At 39.6% G+C, this 6,000-nt stretch overlaps 1 protein-coding gene across 9 annotated transcripts in view; it reads left to right on the top strand.

Moving 5' to 3' along the window:
* The first annotated feature begins 512 nt into the window (after positions 1 to 512).
* inpp4ab (inositol polyphosphate-4-phosphatase type I Ab) overlaps positions 513 to 6,000 on the top strand; it is a 78,902-nt gene continuing 73,414 nt past the window's right edge. For 8 of the 9 annotated variants that reach the window (XM_026159895.2, XM_026159898.2, XM_080297794.1 and 5 more), the window contains exon 1: positions 513 to 671. The gene's annotated coding sequence lies outside the window, so the exon portion shown is untranslated. The remainder of the gene's footprint in view (positions 672 to 6,000) is intronic. The other variant, XM_080297792.1, reaches the window with a different exon arrangement.

Here is a 6,000-nt window from a genome sequence, read left to right as displayed (position 1 = left end):
CCTTAACACCCAAATACGTACATACGGAATTCAAAACTTTCTTATGATTACCCGTTTGGCTGGTAACATGGACCCAGTCTGATGTAAACTTATTGAATATTGCTGCTGAACTCTCAGCCATTGACTGTATATAAGTTATATAGAGATACAGTCTTTATTTTTTATTTTTTTTATTTTTTTGAAGGCTGCAGTCAAAGCAAATTATTGTAAAAACAAGACAAGTCAACTGTGGAAAAGTAACAAATCAGAAATCCTGTTAACAAATAATATTACAAATTGAAGAGCACTGATGAAGATAAGAGGAAGCATTTCAAGTTAGTCATTCTCTCGGTGAATACAAATCAAAATAAAATACGAGGAGATTAAAAAATACAAACATTAAAATAAATAGCTTTATTATTTCAACGTTTAACAGTTTCTTATTATTAAGGAAGATAATTTCTTAATTTTTGTCAGTCTGTATAAAAAAAATAGTAACGTAAATTGCGTAAAGGTCTGCGTGATGACGCTACCGGCGTGCTGTGCGGAGGGGGCGTGGCCGACGGCTTTGGCTGCTGCAGCCAGAAAGAAGCAGTGAAGGAAACAGTGCGGCAGTTTGAGGACGCTCTCCTGCTAACAGTTTGTGTTTCTGCTCGTTAATCGGATATTTAATCCCGCACGCAGCCGAGCCGGTAAGTAGAGTTTATTTACGGTAAACCTTAATTTAGGTGACGCCGTATTAAGATGTTTTTTGTCGGCTGTTTAGAGCTAATTTCTGCGGATTTTGTCAGTGTTTATAGTGCTGAGTGTAAGTTGGGAAACGGAAGCGTTGGTTTGGTTTCAGTGAAGAAGACAGTTCACAGATAAAACTTGTAACTGACGTCTAACGTCAGACGCAGAGGACATTAACTAAGACAGCACGGGGGGTATAAATGCGCTGAAGTGTTCAATGTTGTACTGACAGGACATATTAAGATGTGTAGGTGGTTTCTTGAGTGTGGCAGGCGGGTCAGAGCGCAGAAACGCTGCTGCCTCTATTACGTAACTTATTGAGGAAAACGATGCGTTTTCCTACAACCCCGTGCCTCTGTGTGTGTGACAGGAGTGTAAACATACACAGTGTCCTGCTACGACACCGCTGGGCGTGCTTACAGCAGTGATGCTGCGGCTCATGCACGCATCAACATGGCCATTTGTTCTCGCGTTACTGCGTGTGGATGCTGGCACATGTGGTCCGCGCACTTTACTGCAGTTTTTTTTCTGCTGGTTTTGAGTTTCAAGGTCAGTTGGACATCGATTTCTGAAGAGCTGATGATGCTCTAGAGGAGGAGGAGGTGGTGGTGGTGGTGGTCGTGGAGGGTGACCTGCCAGGAAATAAGGCCTTCAATGCGAGTGTGTATGAATGGATTTAAATTAGCTTCAATGCTGGTGCCAGATGATGAGCAAATAAGTCTTCCAGCTGGCTTTTGCATCTTTGATTTCAGGCATGTAAAGAGACCCCTAAAAGTTTAGTCTGGTTTATTAAACAGTATATATATAAACAAATTACAGTATATAGGTTATAATCACACATTTGTGTGGAACAGGTGTTACATTTAGGCAGTTTGAGTGTGTTTTACTTTGCTTTGGTGAAAGTATTACATCCTTCAGGTCTGTCTTAATTCTTCATGTTGTAGTGTCAATAAGGTGCTGGGAACACTCCTTAGAGATTTTGGTCAACGTTACATGATAACATTGCAGAGTTGCAGCACATTTATCGGCTCCACATCTATCAGAAGATGGTGCACTGTCCAGGGACCATGTCAAGGAATGGACATGGTCAGTAAATATACTCAGGTAGGCTGTGGTGTTTAAACGATGCTCAGTTGGTACTAAGGGGCCTAAAGTGTGTCAAGAAAATATCCCCTATACCATGACACCATCAGCAGCAGTCTGAACTGTTGATATGAAGCCATACAGATCCATGCTTTCATGTTGTTTACATCAAATTCTGACTCATCTTTCTAATCTTCTATTGTCCAGTTTTAGCGAGCCTGTGTGAACCATGGCCTCAGCTTCCTGTTGTTATCTGACCGGAGTGGCATACAGTGTGGTCTTCTACTGTTGAGATGCTCTTCTGCATACATTGATTGTAAAAAGTGCATATTTGAGTTACTGTTGCCTTCCTTTCAGGTCAAAGCAGTCTGGCCATTCCCTTGTTGGCCATTCTCTGTAAACCCTGATGATTGTGTGGGAAAATCCCAGCACATCAGCAGTTTCTGATTTACCCAGACAAGCTGCCATGCCATATTCAGTGTCACTTAAATTACCTTTCTTCCACATCCTGATGTGCAGTTGCCATGTGATTGGCTGGTTAAAATTTGTGTGTTAACGAGCAGTTGAACAGCTGTATCCGTCTGGTGAAGTGTTCGCTGAGTTTATATGTAATATTTTAGAAGTCAGGGAGGCTTTGAAACAGTGATTTTTTTTTAATGATTTCTTACAGTTTTTTGTTTACATCTTTGCCTGTGCAGCAGTTAAACCGAGTAATGGAGACAGTAACTAACAGAAAAAGAGGGAATTCTGATTATGACTCAGGATTGGCCACATTTGAGGGTTAACTTCCTCTAAATAAATCCAGTTTATGAGAAAGAAGAGCGGCAAATACACTTGCTTGCTGTTGATCGTTAATTACCTTCGAGTGAAGAGGCTTCGCATGTCAAGTTAAATAAATTTAGTCTCTGAATTTAGAAAGATGGCGTATTGATTCTGTCTGTATTGACAGATTGATGTGATTTGAAGCCATCTGGTCACTGCCCTCCTCTGTCTGTTATATTTGTGTGTGCGCGTGGTGACTCATCAAACTCTCCCACTCAGTGCCGAGCTGGGGGTCAGGCGGCAGCACGTTGATTCATCTTCATCCGCGTCTCCCTCTGCGCTCTCGTCATGTATACAGCGAGCACGTGTGCGGCGGTGGTCGTGGCAGATGTTCTCTGTTGTCTCATTACCCGTCTGTTTTAATACATGCAGGAGGAGAAGTATGTAGCTTACATAATGAGGAGGAGGAGGCCGGTTGGTAATGAGCTGTGTCATCCTCTTCATCAAAATACATCGCTCCATAAACCCTCGATGTTATCAGGTCATGTTAAACACAAAGATGGAAAGACAGTGGAGATGAGCTAGTAGATCCGCTGCCATCAGCATTTTGCTGGGATTCAGGACATAAGCAAAACTGAATAAAACCAAAGAGAAACGTTTCATCACATCTGCTAGTTCTGGTTTCATTTATTGAGATCAGCGACTAATGAGAAGTTACTACACCAATAACTAGACTGTGGGTATCTGCTGATACCAAGCACTGGTCTGATACAAGTGTAAAACGAATTTAAAGTTAAATTAATAATATCTACTTTGAGCAAAGTCTTGAGCCACCTCTCACTTCTTTATATTTTGCTTCCATGGAGCCAGACCTTTCTTTCATTTTTTAAGTGCTCTTGAACAATAGTTCTCCAGGCTTTCTGAAGGTTTTCAAAAGTTCTTTTTCCTTTTTTTTTGTTAACCCATGTAACACTGACATATGAATCACTTGAGCACAAAAGGCTCCTTACTCAAGGGATGAACCAGTGTTGTGTCTGCACACAACAGACAGCTCAGCAAAGAATCAATTTTAAAATGTATCTTTAGGCACTTTTTTACTATCATCCTGCCACAGAAACACAACATTTGTTTCCATTTCTTTAGTTGAATCTATGAAAATTGCCAAAGATAAGTCCATGGAAAATTCCAAAAAACAAAATAGTATTTATTTTCACAAACATGTTGATTCCCAAAGAGATGTTACTTGAAATTTTTTGCATATCTCAGCATGGTGTGCAGTTTGTCCTTTTAAAAATCAGAGGAAATTGGACAATCGGAGGTCAAAGAAGTGGCAAGCCTAAAAAGAGAACTGTCTACAAGAGATGAACTGTATTTGAAAGTCACGTCTTTAACAGTGAGAAAAAAAAAATCCAGCAATCCTGCTTTCAGCCAGTGGTGTCGGAGGTCTGTGTCTAAATTAATGAATTATGAACACAGTAAAGTACCATCATCTGGAAAGCACCTGATTGGCAGTGGCTTCATGTTCCAGCATGACAATGACAAACAAAATAAAGAAATGAGCGGTGACTCGAGACTTTTATACAGTACTGTGTAACGAGACGTTATCTCACAGAGGCACCAACAAATATTCTAAAGGTAATTTAAGGTTACATTTCAGTTTCCCGCAAAGATGTCTTCATGTCTGTTGCAGTTCCAACTGATCAACAGAAACTGAAAGACATGTAAAGCTTTCTTGCAGTAGAGTATACAAACCAAATGTTATTCACATTTAAATACCATGCATGCATGCATGCATACCATGCTTATGTGGCAATTGTACTGACCTTTAATCTCTGATATACAGTTGAACAGGTCTACCTGAAAGTCTGGTGAGTGTAATTTTAACCTGATACGTATCTTATTTTTACCATATCTTACTTCTGTTCAGGAAAAGAAAAGGAAATAATTTTAATTCCAGATTTGCAAGAGTTATTTAGTTTCTTCTACAAATATCTTTTGTGAACAGTTCTTTTTAAACCACAAAGAAAAGTTCTGGTAAGAAATTAACCATATTGTAGTAGACTTAGAGTTTAGATAAAGTCCTTACACGGTAGTGTCTTGCCCAAGGATACTTTAGCATGCAGACTGGCACCAGTCATCAGTTTAGCAGATGACCTGTTCTACCGCCTAGCTACAGCTACCCGAGCAAACTTAATAAAATAAATAGTTAGTAAAATACAAGGAGACCAGTTCAGATTGATTAAGAGGAATTTGAAAAGTTCTGCTTCAAGCTAGTGTAAAATTGTAATGACGAGTTGGCTATAAAATAGTTTAGATGCTTTGATTTGACCATGTCTGCACTGGTTTTTCAGATGGAAACTGAAAACGAGTGTCACTTGAAACCGGTTCCAAATTTTTCCAAAGAATGAGACTTTTATGTGCTTTTATCAGCTTTATTAATCCATGCAGGTTCTGGCTCATTATATTTTCTGTAACTTATTTCAGTTGAGGTGAAGCCAACAGCAACATGCTGAAACATGATTGAAAACGATCGTCATGCAAATATTTTTTCACCTCCTCCATTTTAAATGTGGGAGAAGGATTTCAGATAATAAAGCAGTTGTATCAACACTGAAAATGTGCGTGGGTATACTTGTTTCCTCATGTAAAGCCAGGTTAAGAATCAATAAAGGGACTCGATAAAGAAACACATCAGTAAGCCAATTCGATAATGACTTTGCTATCAATAAAGCCTCTGTCAAATAGAGTAGGAAAAATGTATTCCCGCCACTACAGCTATTATAATATGCAGTTTTGAATGTCCGAATTTGTTGCTTAGTCCTCTGTGATCTAAGTCTTCACCATTGCTTACCCCAGTGGTGTCCAAACCCAGGCATCAAGGGCCGGTGTCCTGCAGGTTCTAGATGTGTCCTTGATCTATCACAGCTGATTTAAATGGCTAAATTATTTCCTCAACATGTCTTGAAGTTCTGCAGAGGCCTGGTAATGAAGTAATCATTTGATTCAGGTGTGTAGACCACTATTATCCTTCTATCAGAACACAAAATATTGATTTATTTGATTGTTCTCTTGAGTCTCTTTCAGGGAACAAAGAAAAATAATCCTTTGAACTTGCGCACCAAAAACATTTTCTCCAAATTAAGTAAGTAAAGTAAGTTTGGAGTTTCTTTTCAGATCCTTTCTAGCTTCTGTCCCTTTAAAAGCCATCTGTTTTCTCATTGGCTGCCCCTCATAAACAGATGGCTTGAATTGCAGGTGGGTGGAGCCAAGATGTCAGCTCTCAGTGACATCAAACAGAGCCTAATGTAAGAAAAGAAAGCATTTGACACTGAGCGCAGAGCAGTCTGAAGCCTGGGGAATGACTGACCTTTACACGTGGTGATCTCATTATGCTTTTAATATGAGAATCCACCATTGTAACCACACAGGCTTATATTTGACACC

This window comes from Astatotilapia calliptera, chromosome 23 (genome assembly GCF_964374335.1).
Source record: "Astatotilapia calliptera chromosome 23, fAstCal68.1, whole genome shotgun sequence".
In the NCBI taxonomy this organism is placed as follows: Eukaryota; Metazoa; Chordata; class Actinopteri; order Cichliformes; family Cichlidae; genus Astatotilapia; species Astatotilapia calliptera.
This window is presented reverse-complemented; position numbering and strand designations above follow the sequence as displayed.